Below are 16212 nucleotides of genomic sequence, written 5' to 3'. Positions count from 1 at the left end.
GGGCGGGACTAGAACCCTGGGCTGCCGTCGCCCCCCGCCCGCGGCCCCCTCACTGAGAAGGCGGGAAAGAGACGCACGACGGCCGCCTCCGGGACGCCCTCCGCGGCCTCGTCCCCGTCCCCGTCTCGGAAAGAATTCTCAGGTCTGCGGGGACCAGAAACAGGCGCCAGACGCAGGAGGGCGAGGAGGAGTCGCCCGCGCACCCTCGGGCCACGTTGCCTCCAGCTAGGGACGTTCAGTGGCCCGAAGTCTCAAGGCCACGCGCAGGGCTCTGCCGTGCGGGTCCGGCGACAGACCACCGGCTGGTGACCTTATGCAGCAAGCCCTGGGCTGGATGGGCCTTGGTCCGACCGCAGTCGTCGAGATGGCGCCATGTGGTGAAACCGTGCGTCACCCTTGTGAATGGGGTGCCCACCGTGTCCAGTTTCCCCATTAGAAACCACTGTCCTCAGATTCTTGGAGGGTACATCGACGGACAGAAACCCCCAAAGGCAGGAGCAAATCTGTTTCAGAATCTGGGCTGTGGTTTACAAACAAGTTCAGAGAGATTTTGGTGCAAAGCTACAGACGGAACTGGGTTACTGCACATTATAAGTGGAAATCTTTATTTTCTTCTGTTTTTAAGGAATCCTGTGGCAAGGTCATTAATCATATTATCCATTATACGAGAAACAAATGGATTTGTCACTTCTGCACAGAAGCTGAGGTTGATTCTGAAAACAAACTGTATCAAAGTAAATGAAATTATTATGATAATATGAAATAGACTGCAGTGATTAATCTCCAGAAACCGAATTTTAACCTGCTTTGCACTTCGAACAATAGCTTCCATTATGTAAATAGCTGTGGGGTTTTCAAGGATAATGTTGCTAAATTACAAGAAAAAGTTCTATACATGAAAATCTCTTCATGCATAAACATTAGAGACAGGAAATCTGGTCTCCACAACACTCAAGGCAGAGGACAGTGGAAGCGATGATGGTTCAGGTAAGAATATTCACTATAGTAGAGAAGGTGTGGAGTGGGGGGTGGGTGGCTAATGGGCTAATGTCTCTGTTGGTCTGCACCACCCGGAGGTATCAGTTTCAGGTTGTAAGTATGACCTTGAATAGACTCGTTCCTCCTACATCCTTCTTACTTCAACTCTTTGGAAACTCCCCAAGTTCAAATGAGCCCTCATATACACAGGCTGCAATAATGAAGTAACGAGGTTGCAAAGCACTTTATAAAATGTCACATTTTAGATAATTCCACAGTGTTCTGCATCCAGACGTGTTGAGAATTACCCAGATAAGGATCTGACTTTTCACTTTTCTCCCAGAGGTCCAAGGTTTTTTTAACTCATAGACCTGGGTGGATCTTAATTGGATGTGGCAATTAGGGCACTATGCCTATATTTTCCCATATATCCTTTCTTGGCATAGACTGATAGATTCATATTTACAGCTTGAAATAGAGGCTTGTTCCTTTCATAATTAAATAAATCAAGGGTATTTCCAGAATTCTAATTTCCTCCTGAATAAAGAAAACAGTGTACAAGAAGACATAGAAATAACAAAGCATATATCCCAAAATATTTACTCATAAATTTCTCAAAAGATTTTGGTATGAGAAGTGATTAGTGAAACTGCCAAAGCCCAGATGGAACGACCCAGGCATTTAAGATGTTATTTCTTTTGGAGGCAGTATAATTAGAGGGTTTGGTTAACAGGGTATATGCTATTTAGGGCTTTGTTTTGTCTTCCTGGTGCAGTGGAAAGTCTGCTGGCTTAGGAAGGAGTCCTCATACCAATTGTGTCACTAGCTAAATGGTTTGGGGGCAAGTCATTTCTCCTCTCTGGACATCAGTTCCCTTGTGTATAAGATAAGGGAATGAGACTAGACTCTCCGAAGGCCCTTCTGATGATGCTCAAGAGCTGGTAGCTTGAGAAAGCATCACTGTTCGGTGTGATGAATGTCCCAGAGCCTTGTCCTTTCTGTTTGTGTTGTGAACCACCTGTAGCCAAGGGTGGCTATGGGAAGGCAGGGTGCTTGTGATACAGCAGGTAACCCTTCTCACAGGGAGAGGCCATGGCTGGGGTTGAAATCCACTCTTGGCAGCATGGAGGTTTGCCCTCGATTTACTGACAGCACAGCAACCTTGTCTACCTGAAGGATCCTGCGTCTCTGACTCAGGCTACCCATGGAGATGGTTGCATGAGTGGCAGAGACCAGGGCCCACAGAATCTCCTTCACTTGAAAAGTCATGCAGATCTGTAGCAGTGAATCAGCTCCACCTAATCTCTTAGTGTAACTTATGCTGCAGCATAGTAGCCACCCACTCATTCACTATGTCTCCTGGCTCCCAGGTTAGCTGAGAGCCCACTATGGACTTAAACCGTGTGCTGGGAATCCTGATGAGCTCATTCCACCTCCATTTTATTGCCCCATCTGTTTGGTTCTCTTGTTCTTCTCACATGCATTTTTATCTTGGTCTTCTGGGAAATGTGCTAATTTCCCAGAAATGGTGTCAGAGGATCCATCTTATACTTTTTTACATTTCCTTCTCTCTTTCTCAGTGCCACTTGGGAAGTCAAGAATGGGGGTTTGAGCTCAATAACAGAATCCAAGGACAACTTCCTGCAAACATGACTCAGGAACTGTCCTCGGTTCTGAATTTCAGTCGTGTGTGTGTGTGTGTGTGTGTGTGTGTGTGTGTGTGTGTGTGTGTGTGTGTGTGTGTGCGTGCGCGCGCGCGCGCGCGCGCGCGCGGTGGGGGGGGTGTGCAGAACTAAGAGTGTGTGGTTGGTGGTGTTTTTGTTTTTTGGTTTTTTAATGTAGGATTCAGTGCATATACAACAAAATTTGGAGGCTCCAGAGACTCCTAACTAATCATCTTTTATGCTTAAAATACTAAGACCCCCCTCAAGAGTGGATTTTTCACTAGAATGAACTGCATGGTAGAGTAGAAAGTGCTTGAGCTTTGGAGTCAGACAGCTCTTGTTTCAATTCTAGTTTTATAACTTGCCATTTGACCTTGAGAGGATAGCTTAACCTCTCTGAGCCTCAGTTTTCTCATCTCTAACTTCAAAGCTAAATTTACTACAAAGTATTGTAAGGCTTGAGTGAGATAATGTATGTGAACATGTTTGGCATATACCAGGTGCACAATAGATCCTAATTGTCCTTTTCTTCCCTCCTTCACCACTGAATTCAGAGATGAATTATATACATTTTTTTAAAAAACAAACTTAAAATTTTTCCTTTATTTTCTATGACATCAAGTTGAAATAAAATAAGGCAAGAAAGGATTCTTGAGAAAGAACAGGCCAGCCTCTTTGGAGGAAAGGCAAGGGATGAGAACTTAAGTAAAATTTATTGGTGTCTCAGCAAGAGAATGTTATCCTACTTTGTGTTTTTTTTTTAAGATAAAGCATTGTATTTATTAACTTTAATCAGAGAATTCAGTCAAAATGGGAACTGTTTTACATCTACACTAACTTAAAATCTCTAGACTATGTGCCTGCACCCAACTAAAAGATTTAGAGTCCTTAACATTTCAGTGATTCTGAGTTTGTATTGCTAAGAGATCCCAATAGATATAAGGCCACTAAATAAAGCAAATGTTCTCTCTTCAGTGCATCTGGGTTCTTCTCAAATAACATATTTCTGGTTTAATTTTGGGAGCATGTGATATGAGACATTGAGTTTCAGGAAGTGTTCCTGTACTAGTGTACGATCACATGTGGCTGGAAAGCCATGATTTGGGGGGATTGATTATTAATATTACCCAACTGATTTCAGCAAACAAAAAAGGGGCTTTGGGTGGCATTCTCTGATTTCAAGCAGTAGAACAAGATACTGGATAAACTGAGGATAATGTCTTAGCTCAGTTTTTAAAAGTAAAGGATAGTAGACTGGGGATGGGATGAGCTGGAGGAAGGGACCCCATCAACTTGGTTTTCTTGGAGGAAATACTCTTAGAATGTAGTCTCAATCTCTCTATATTAGGAAACTTAGAAAGCGCTTCAGTTTTACACAAGTTACAAGCAGTAAAACTGACATATATCTGTATCTCAATATCTCCGTGTGGTTTAGGCACACAGGTAGCTTGCTTCAATCTCTGAAAGTGAGATTTAAGGAGATTTTATAGAATTTTGAAGACTGGGAAATAGTTTAAGAAAGGTCAAAATGTCATATGGCCACTTAACAGCAGGGCCAAGCTGGAACTCAGGTTCTCTGGTTCCCAGTCAAGAGCCCTTTTCTCTGTACCACTCCCTAGCTTACTCATTAAACCTTTAAAATGCTTGGCTTCCTCAAAAACAGCTTTCTTAAAAATTAATAATTTGCCATACCAGATCCAATGACCATTTTCATGTATTTCTCCTGGAACTTAACGCATTCAACATTGTTGGCTAAGTCCTTTTTAAATTAAAACTTAACATTATTTGTTTCTATGATATTGTATTCTTCTGATTTTCTTCTTGCTTTGAGAGAATTTTTTCTTTCTTTTCTTGATCTTCTTTCATTACCTGCATGTGTCTAAAGTTGAGCTGTCATAGTTCTCTCCCTTCACTATACTCTCTACTGTGCTTTTAGTTCTGATCTCTATGTTAGTGACTCTTTCCCTGATCCATACAGAGCTCCAGAATATAAACCAATTGCATGCTGGACACCTCAAGGATATGCTACCAGCACTTCTAACTCAATATGTCCTCAACTAAATGAATTGTTCTCTTCCCCATTCCTCTTTTCTTCATCCTGTATCCCCTATTTCTGATGTATTAATGTTTCCCAAGTCATTCAAATTTAAAACTCTGTAGTCTCCTCTTCCACCCTCCAAATCCATTCAAATTCTAGTCAGTTTCTAAGTTCTAATTCTATTTTTACAATATGTCAACTCTCTCTTCACTGATACAACCTCATTACTTTTATTCTAAACTATACCATTACCTCCTAAGTAAACTCTGCAACTCTACCACCTCCCTTTCAGCATACATTCTATTGCCAGATCCGTTTTCCTGAAGCACAACTCTAAATCATTTAACTCTTCTGCTCGGAAAACTCAGTATTTCCCTATGCATGTTTGTAAACTCTTTAGTCTCCATCATCTCCCTCCCAACCTACTGTTCAACTCTACTTTTTTTATGAGACTTTTTAAAATTAATTAATTTTAATTTTTGGCTGCGTTGGGTCTTCGTTGCTGCGCGCAGGCTTTCTCTTGGTGCAGCAAGTGATGGCTACTCTTCATTGCGGTGCACGGGCCTCTCATTGCGGTGGCTTCCCTTGTTGCGGAGCACGGGCTCTAGGCACGCAGGCTCAGTAGCTGTGGCGCATGGGCTTAGTTGCTCCGTGGCATGTGGGATCTTCCCGGATCAGGGCTCAAACCTGTGTCCCCTGCATTGGCCGGCAGATTCTTAACCACTGCGCCACCAGGGAAGTCCCTCAGTCCCATTTTCTACCTCATCTCTTAATCTACCCTTCCTTCCAGTCAAGGTAAACTATGCTTTTCACACATGACCCACACTTTCCATCCTTCAGATTTGGAGTTCAGGTTGTTTGCTACATCTGTACTGACCTTCCTACCAATTCTGGAACCATAAAACTCATTCATCCTTCACAGCTCTGCCATACGTGTTTCCTTCTCCACAAAGTTTTCATGATTTTACTCAGTCTAAAGTGACATTATAAAGGACAGTAGTTTGTCTTTGCATTCTTTATTTCTCTTACTACTTCAGCCTCTATTATAATTACCTTCTCTACTGGACTGTGAGCTCCTTAAGGGCCACATCTAGGTCTGATGTACTCTCTCTTTTCAATAAATATCTTGTTGGATATCTTTGTGTACAACAATAATAGTGCTATGGAAGAGAAACAAAGACAATTTTGCTCAATACATGATCTGTGTTTTTGCAGGAAGAAAGTCACTGTGTAAGAATGGCAGGGGACATTTTCAGGGAGAAGTTGAGAATTAGCCCTTGAAAAGGATAATGAAAGGCATAGAAGATAGGAAGTGTGAGGCATCTAAAGGAGCAGGCAAGAGAAGGGAAGGTTAAAGCCACTGGGAAGAAAACAAGAGATGTAGTTAATAATCTCTGACTTTTAGTCCTCTGTTCCAAGTCTGTTCTCTGTTTCCAAGGATACCTTAAGACAAATTTATCTCATTTCCAGTAGCTATCACTCACCTAGCATCCATAAGGAAAGACAGGGTCGTTATTTTGGCCAGGTGACCACAATAGCTACTTTCAAGAATGCACAAAGTGTGAGTAGTAACAATGTTCAGTTTTTAACTGAGCAAAAGAAAGAATTGGTGTCTGAAATGTCTACACACTCCAGACTTTCTGAAATTCTCCCATCTGGCTACCCAGATGGAAGTGTCACAGAAATGGTGGGGGGAGGGTTAGCGACTTTTTTTTCTTCTGGGGGTTAATATGAAATTACAAAAGATTGAAACTCTATCCTAGCACTGTCAGAGGTTCTGAGCCCTAAGAGCAACTGAAGTTCGAGGGTCAGAGAAAAAATAAGTTCTGCAATGACGTTTATTCTCAACACTTTAGGTTCAGTACATCCTTGAGCTTCGAGCTAAAATTTTTATTGGCTCTTTCATCTCAGCTGAATCAGTTATTCCCCCTAGAATCCTGATGTTCATACCTGGGACAGCCTCTTCCTTCGCTGAAAAAAAGGTGCAAAGAGGTGCAAAGAGACATATTTTAGATTGCTAATCAGAGAGGAATTGCACTATTACCAGCTTCCATCAGGAAAGTATGCTCGTGTGTGTTCCAGATGTCCCACTGCCATCTCCACTCAGCCCTAGACCACACGAAGCGAACTAAACCCTTCATGTACATCGCCGCTTTTGTTGCAGAGATGGCAGCTTATTCCACCCAGACTCTTTCTTCTTTTGCTCTGTGATTCAGTCCAGCTAATGAACAGCCCTTCTGGGTGGAAGGGGATAGAGGACATTTCCCTGAAACTTAAGCAACCTAAATAAATGAATTCTCCAACCAATTCTTTTTCCTCTTCAACAAGAGCCAGTTAAACAATCTTTATTTCACTCCCCAACTCAAATGAATCCCAGCTGGGATTTATTAAGAAATATTTAAAGACCCTTAGGATGAAGAAAAAATCTTTTGTGGAAAGAGATACTGTGTTATGATTGGTTTTTAAGTCTTGCTTCCTGAAAACTACATAAAATAGTAAAAGGGTTCTGAGAACAAAGGCTTAATGCTGTACTGCAGCCTTGAGTCTTTGACAGATAAGGTCAATTTAATGATAAAAAAAAAAGACTAAAAACCTCTCATGACATATGAAAGCAAAAGAATCTGAGTCAATGTGTGATATTTTAGGTCAAAGCTTAGACTTCATTCTTTTTACTGTATTTCATATTTTTCTTTGCCATATTGGCACTAAAAAGAATTCTCTCAATTTCCAAACCTCATAACAAAATAAATATGTATTTAGTATGTTACTTGAAATTGCAGCTAATGTTTTGATGTTTAATCTTTATTTTTAAACAAATAAGCAGTATCATGAGTCCTGATTTAAAAACAGCCTAGGCCAAGAAGTATAAAGAATGTGTTTTTGCTGAGGACTATGGCAGGGGTGGGGGGTGGGGTGGGGAGATTGTCATTTCCTTTGCAATTGAAATCAACATTAATCCTCAAATACTACATAAATGCAATTCATGATGCTTCAAATCTTGCTGAAGTTTTTGCTTATAAAGTAAACTGGCCAGGAAATATTATCTAGTTGATAATGATAAAGGATAAAGACTGTTTTTTTTTTTTTTTTTTTTTGCGGTATGTGGGCCTCTCACTGTTGTGGCCTCTCCCGTTGCGGAGCACAGGCTCCGGACACGCAGGCCCAGCGGCCATGGCTCACGGGCCCAGCCGCTCCGCGGCATATGGGATCCTCCCAGACCGGGGCACGAACCCGTATCCCCTGCATCGGCAGGCGGACTCTTAACCACTGCGCCACCAGGGAGGCCCAAGACTGTTTTTGTTTACTTCTGTGTCTCCAGCCCTGGAATAGTGCCTGGTACATCATAAGTGCACAATGAATATTTGTTGTGAAAGGTGTGTTGTTGTGTAGAGGGGCTGTATGCTTCACCAAGTATCTCCGTGAATAGGTAGTATACTAGTTTAGAGTAAAAGACTCCTAACTTCTTGAGACAGAAGGTTACCGATGGCCTATTGCTTCTGAAAACTATAGGCAAGACTACCACATTGCAGTTTTAATTACACAGTGGAAATTTGTAAGTCCAGGAAAAACTAGAGCAATAGAAGCCCTCCTAATTTTGATTTCCTCTTAGGGAATTAGAGAATGGAGGAATGGCCTTGCCCCAGAGAATGAAAACCTTGAAAGGGCCTCCTTTGGAGGGAAGGATTCAAAACCAGATTAGGCCTGAAAAGCCTTTTCCAGTGGAATAAGCCTCAGCTATTCTCTCTACATGATTGCAGTTAACACTCCTTATGGAACCTCAGCCACCACCCAAGCTACACAGACACATAGACATTGCAAATGGAATTTTGCAAATACAAAGCAAAAGGATGAGAGCATTCACTTACCTCCACTATTGCTTGTACCCTGGTTGCCATTATTCTAGAGCTATAATGTTTACTGTAAGCACAATCTGTGGGTTGACTTGAGCTGAACAGGAGTTATTTCTATGATCCTCCTAACCCCATGCACCAACATTGATAGCTCAGAGATACAAAAGGATTGTTTGTCCTCTTAACCCAAATTAAAAGTGACCCCCCTAAAGTTTTGTTGAATCATCAATCATCATTATAAGCACATGCCTTTAGAAGGCTATTTTGACAAATCTGAAACAGAAATGGCTTTGTTAAGAGCTAGCGCATTGACCTGTTTTGTGATCAGTATCTGAGCTGACAGATTGGAAAAGAATGATATTGAAACTCAATTTCGCAACATGCCTTACTGGTGGAAGAAATGAAAAACAACCAGGAAGGTAAGCAGCAGGATGAGTTGGGGGAGGGCCTGACCAGTGAAATTTCACATCTTTTCTAGTACCTGTAGAAGGACTAGGGAATATGTTTAAAAATTTCTGGCTGTGAAGTAAGAACTGGGAGGTCATGTCAAGTAGCTTAATGATCTAAAAGCTCAACCAGTGCCCTCTTATATAATGCCAGTTTTTATTCCAGACTGAACATCCTAATCTTTGAACATGACTAATACTAAATAAGGGATTCATTGTGGAAGTGGATCCTGTTCTTTCGGTCACTATCCCATAAATTGGGTGAAGGTAAATTATGTCATCAAATTACCAGTCACTGGAACACCCCTATCTTTAGGGACTTAGGGCAATAATAAATCAGTTCCCTGGATGGGCAAGTATGGCCTCAGTATTCTGCATATTTCTCTAAGTTTCTGATTTCTCTAGTAATTTCTTACTATCTTGTCAGGCTCTTTAATGTTTTAAAGGAATTTTTAAAAAATTGAAATATAGTGGTTTACAATGTTGTGTTAGATTCCAGTGTACAGCAAAGTGATTTAGTTTAATATATATATTATATATAATATATATTAGTTTTATATACATATATCAATATAAAGTATACTTATATATATACACATATATACTTCAGATTGTTTTCCATTATAGGTTATTACAAGATACTGAATATTGTTCCCCATGTTTATCTGTTTTATATAGAGTAATGTGTATTTGTTAATCCCAAACTCCTAATATATCCCTCCCTACCAAAGGAATTTTTTTTTTTTTTTTTGCGGTACCCGGGCCTCTCGCTGTTGTGGCCTCTCCCGTTGCGGAGCACAGGCTCCGGACGCACAGGCTCAGTGGCCATGGCTCACGGGCCCAGCCGCTCCGCGGCATGTGGGATCCTCCCGGACCAGGGCACGAACCCGTGTCCCCTGCATCGGCAGGCGGACTCTCAACCACTGCGCCACCAGGGAAGCCCCCAAAGGGATTTTTAAAAACCGCTTTTAGTTGTTTTCAGTGAGACGAGTGGTCCAAATACCCTAGTTCCCTAATTCTGTTGAGCTCAAATTGTTCAAACTAGTTACACTAAGAGGGGAGAAGATGAATGGATCAAGATATGAGATTGCAGTCCTTTCCCTCCCTTTCCTCTCACCAAAATTTACCCAGAATCAAAAAAGGTATAAGTTGGAGGGAACCTTGGGTGTCATTTAGAACAACTCCCAGATTTCAGGGTTGAGAATATTGAGATCCAGAAAGATAAAGGGTCTAACCTGAAGCGATATAGTTAATTTTGGTGCAGTTTGAACAAGGAACTTCTGACTTTTCATCCAGCATGTTCCCCACCTCACCTTGATTATTTCTCTCTGTCTCTTCTGCAAGGATGTATCAAAGACCAATTGTATTACCTTCACTATGTCTTATCTGTGGGCTACAGTTGTTTATCTTTTGGGTAATCTAAAATAAGCTAGTGAGGTCATTGGAGTCCCTGAAGGAGAGGAAAAAGAAAGGGGGCAGAAAAAAATGTTTGAAGACATAATAGCCTAAAGTTTCCAAAACTGATGAATACTATAAACTCATAGATCCAAGAAGCTAAGAATCCCAGGCACAATAAACATGAATAAAATTACACCAAGACACATCATAATCAAATTTCTTAAAACCAGTGATAAAGAGAAAAATCTTTAAAATATCTAGAACATCTTTAAATAACTGAAAGAAGATCTGTCAGTCTAGAATTCTATAAGCCAATGAAGATATCTTTCAAAAATTAAAGAAAAATATAGACTTTTTCAGATATTCAAAGCCACAAATAATTATCACCAGCAGACTTCAGTATAAGAAATATTAAAGGAAATCTTTAGGCATAAGAAAAATTATACCAGGTGGATATATGGATATAAATGAAGGAATAATGCACACCAGAAACGGTAACTACATAGACTACCTGATTGTCTATGGAGAAAATCCGATGGAATCTACAAAAAAGCTGTTAGAACTAATAAGTGAGTTTAAGAAGATTTTAGGATTCAAAATCAACATACACAAATCTGTAGTATTTCTATATACTAGCAGCAATTAGGAATTAAAAATTTTAAATTTATAAGAGCACCAAAAATATGGAACATTTAGAAATACCTATCAAAAGATGTACAAGACTAGTACACTAAAAACTACAAAATACTGCTGAGAAAAAATTAAAGAAGACCTAAGTAAATGGAGAAATATGCCATGTTTGTGGACTAGAAGACTCACCATTGTTAAGATGTCAGTTCTCCCCGGTATGACCTGTAGATTCAATGCAATCCTAATCAAAATTCTAACAAGCTATTTTGTATAAATCGATAATCTATCAATACTTCAAAAATTCATATGAGATTCAAAGAACCTATAACAGCCAAAACACTTTTGAAAAAAAAACAAAATTAGAGGAATTACACTACCTAAGTTCTTATTTTAAAGCTGCAAGCAATCAGGATAATGTGGTTTTGGAGTAATGCTAGGTAAATAGATCAATGGAACAGAATAGAGAGTCCAGAAGTAGACCCCACATATATAGTCAATTGATTTTTTTAATTTTATTTATTTATTTTTGGCTGTGTTGGGTCTTTTTTGCTGGGCACGGGCTTTCTCTAGTTGCGGCGAGCGGGGGCTACCCTTCAATGCGGTGCATGGGCCTCTCATTGTGGTGGCGTCTCGTTGCTGGAGCACGGACTCTAGGCGCGAGGGCTTCAGTAGTTGTGGCTCACGGCTGTAGAGCGCAGGCTCAGTAGTTGCAGCCCACTGGCCTAGTTGCTCCAAGGCGTGTGGGATCTTCCCGGATCAGGGATTGAACTGTGTACCCTTCATTGGCAGATGGATTCCTAACCACTGTGCCACCAGGGAAGTCCCAGTAGTCAATTGATTTTTTGACAAAGGTGCAAAGTCCAGTGGAGAAAGGAAAGGTTTTAAAAAAATTTTCTTTTGATTACATGCAAAAAAACAAAACAAAAAAACAAACTTTGGTCCATATCCCACATAATATTAAAAATGGATTATAAATCTAAATATAAAGCCTAAAGCTATAAAAACTTCTAGAAGAAACATAGAAAAATCTTTGTGACCTTAGGTTAGGCAAAGATTGCTTAGATACAACACCAACAGCACAATCCATTTTTTAAGAGTAATACATTAGATTTCACACAAATTAAGAACTTTTGCTCTTTTAAAGGCAGTATTTAATGAATTTTTTAAGCCATGTGGAGAAAATATTTTCACATTATAGATCTGACCAACCACTTGTATCAGAATATGTAAAGAAGTGTTAAAACTTAATCTTAAGAAACAGCCCAACAAATAAGTGGCAAAAGATTTAAACAGAAGCTTCACCAAAGATATATAGATGACTAGTAAGCATATGAAAAGATGTACAACATCCATTAGTCATTGAGGAAGTACACGCTTAAACCATGAGATCCCACTACACACCCACTAGAATGTCTAAAATTAAAAAACTCACCCCACCTAGTGTTGGCAAAGATGTGGAGCAGCCTGAACTCTCATACACCTGTGTAGAGTATAAAATGGTACAACCTCTGTGGAAAAATATGTTTCCTAAAAAGTTAAACATCTGCTGAACATAGGATCCAGCCATTCTACTGCAAGGTATTTACCAAAGGGACATTAAAGCTATGTTAATACAAAAACTTGCACATGAATGTTTATAGCAGCTTAATTTTCAATAGCCAGAAAGTGGAAACAATCCAAATGTTGATCAATAAATGGATGGATAAGTAACTTGTGGTAAATACTCAGCAATAAGATGGAATGAGCTATCAGTATATGCAACAGTATGGGTGAATCTCAGAATAATTATGCTGACTGAAAGGAGCCAGAGAAAGAAGAGTAATACTCATGATTTCATTTATATACAATTCTACAAAGTACAAAATTAAAGCAGATAAGCAAGGGGAATAGGCTACTGGAAGGGGGCTGGGAGGGATTACACATGGCCAAAAGGAGACTTCTGGGAATGATGGATATATTCATTATCTCAATTGTGGTGATGGTTCCATGGGTGTATACATATGTAAAAACTTAACCAAATTGCACGCTTTAAATATGTGAAGTTTATTTCATGTCAGTTATACCTCAGTAAAGCATAATAAAAAATGGGAGAAAGAGCATAAGCCAGTGATCATGTGTACATCTGATGTAACATGAATAAACATGAGATCTTGTGCATGAGATCACACTTTTATGCATATGGGAGTATGTAAATCTAAATAATGCAATATAACTGCACATAAAGGTTAACAGATACACCTGAGAAGCCATAAATGTGCATTTGAGATAACATATCACATGATATGACATTTGTAATGGCCTAGCATGGAAATGTAATGTGATTTTAATGGAGGAAAACCAAAGAATAAATTTTCATCCAGTGAACGTTAATTTCCTTCCTCCCTCCTGAACTAATAGTCCTGGCTCATGACATAAGTAACCTATTTCCTGCTGTGAATCACCTTGTCTTATTACTCACTTCGACCTCAATAAGGAAAACACAATAGTCAAGCCTTCCATGGTTCTCAGATATAAGCTGGCAGCCTGTTCACACAGCACACCATTTGTTCTGGGACATTGCAGGTTAAGTCAAGAGGTTTACTCTCTGAAACAAAATACTCTCAGTAAAGCCACAAAGAAAAAAACACCACCTCTTAGAGAAGCACATTGGGTAAAGATATAGAAATTTTTTAAAAAAATTATTCTTTGCTTTCTGCAAGAGGCCAAGGCCAGGACTTGAGTTAGTACAAATCCACAAGGAAGCAAGAGATGAGCAATTCTTAACAATTCATTTGGACCTTGACTGATTTTTTTCAAGGTTAGTAAAACCGATCCTTAGAGAACCTTCCTGACATAATACAGAAAAAAACAGTTACATAAAATTGTGAAACTAATATGAGTCTTTTATACCATTCACTTTCCCTCCTTCCTTCTCTTTCTCCCTCCCTCTCTCCCCACAACACATTCTCACATACACACATTCTTTTTGCCTCTCTCTCTTCCCTCCCTACCCACCCCAATACAGTAAATCTGTGAAAGAATACCTCTGGGTGACATTCCCTCATCTGTAAAATGAAGAGTTGCATTATCTCTAAGGCCCATGAGAGAGCATCCAGCTTGGAAATGGTGTGAGGTATACTGTTCAGTTGATCAGTGGGATTCTAGCAAAGGCCATATTTTAAGGCACAGACTAAAAACTTCCATGATATTGTGCTATATGATGTCAGAAAGTTGAAAAATTTTAAACATTTAGTAACTCAACCTGTTTTTAAGATCTGAGTGACATCAGAGAGCTGGTTTAACTGATTTTTTAAATGGATTAAAATATCTGCATAAATGAGTCTCAACCCTGCCTGTACATTAGAATCACCTGAGGATTTAATTAGTCTGAGGGTGGGGCAGTGAGGGATTTTGTCATTGTTTCTGCAGCTCATATTCTTACACATTCCAGGCAAGCCTAATGTGCAGTCAGGGCTGAGAACCCTACATTTATATACCATCAAATATCAGGTTAAAAACAGGCCACAGTCCAAACCTCAGGTACTTGAATATTTGGATCTTGCTGGCTTTGTGTGCATCCAGCCTGAATCTGAGACAACATCTGGGAGTTAGGTCTATTTCTTCCCTGAAACCCATGCCCACCATCCCCTGGGTGAATCACACAGGTCACTGTGTGAATAAAAGGTCAGTTTGTGCGAAGCAAATATATTTTCAATATTTTAAAAACTTCCCAAGTAATACTTGCTCTTTGTAATAATTCAGATAACTCAGGGGTAAATAAATTATAAAATAATAGTGTTCCCCCTCCCCCTCCTCTCTAACACAATTCCCCTGATATAAGTAGTAATTAAAGTCAATGGTGGGGAGTACATCCTTCCATACCGTGTATTAAAATACACATACAAGCATGTACAAATAGGTGAATTCATATATCATGGTTTTGTTCTTTTTTCTTTCTTCCTTTGTCATATATGGAAAATAGACATCCTTGTGTTTTTTTTCCTGTCGTGTGCTTTATTCACTTAATCTATATCATGAGAGTTCAGTAAAACCTGGTGGATTAAATATCCTCCTGCAACCTCACTTAAAATGGCAGCAGAGGGACTAAAAAGGACATGAGCTGCAAGGATAAGAGAACAGCAAAGGAGACGAGAACAATAAAATCTCGGGACTGGAAAGCAGATGCGGGAGCTGCAACTGTCTTAGGAAACCAGAGAAGTGAAAACTGGACATTGGAGAAAGGCCCCAAACTTGGCTGCTTTCCAGTACAAAACCTCAGGCTGCGGAATTGGGGGCCCAGGTACTTCTGCACGTGGGTGTGAAGGTGATGCTGGGAAATGGAAGCCTGGCCACAAGTCTGCACAAGAAGCTCTGGGTGCTCAGATTCCCTTCCCCACCCTGAACAACCAGGTGGCTGTTCTCTACAAGGCAGTGGAGCATCACCTTCAAAATTCTGAGGAAAAAAATTGTTACCAGCCTAGAAATCCACCTAGCATAAGGATAGACTAAAGAATGGTTGAAATCCATAGGCTAATACCCAAGTGAATGAGGAATACACACAGTTTATTCTGAGAGTCAATAACACTATGCATTTTGTTAAGGCAAGAGCATGAATTAAGCTCACACTGAAGCTGGCCTCACATCTACTTTGCAGGGGATTCTGTTGTTTTCTGTCTTCATGTAGCCAGTGTTTCTCATAATGTGAAGAATAACTGTGTTAAATTGTGAATGTGATGCTGAAAAAGAAAGCCCACAGCCAGCAGTGGCTTTGTATAGAGTTGAAGAATTCAGGCTTCAGATTAAACAACCTGTGTTCAAACCCTGGCTGTATCACTACCAGTCTGTAACTTGGAGCCAAGTACCTAACTGCTTAGATTTAATTTCCTCTCCTGTAAGATGGAACTAATTAATATCTTCTCATCGGGTTGTTTTAAGGATTAGATGAAATACTCTCTGTTTATTAAGTGGAGGGCATGGTACCTGGTAAAGAGCACCACTCACTAATTATTATTAGTAGTAGTAGTAATAGTAGTAGTAATACTTGACTAGTAATACTAGTACTAGTAGTAGTAGTGGTAGCAACAAAAATGAAGAGGTCTAATAAAGTGATATCATCGAGGCTCATAAATGCCAGGGACTTGTACATGTTCAGCATTCAGTTTGCCCTTTATTATACCAATACTCTGTGAAAAAAGAATCCTATTTATTTTTCTTTCATCCGTAGTGAG

The sequence above is a fragment of the Mesoplodon densirostris genome, chromosome 16 (genome assembly GCF_025265405.1).
Source record: "Mesoplodon densirostris isolate mMesDen1 chromosome 16, mMesDen1 primary haplotype, whole genome shotgun sequence".
Taxonomy (NCBI): Eukaryota; Metazoa; Chordata; class Mammalia; order Artiodactyla; family Ziphiidae; genus Mesoplodon; species Mesoplodon densirostris.
Note: the sequence above shows the minus strand (reverse complement) of the source record.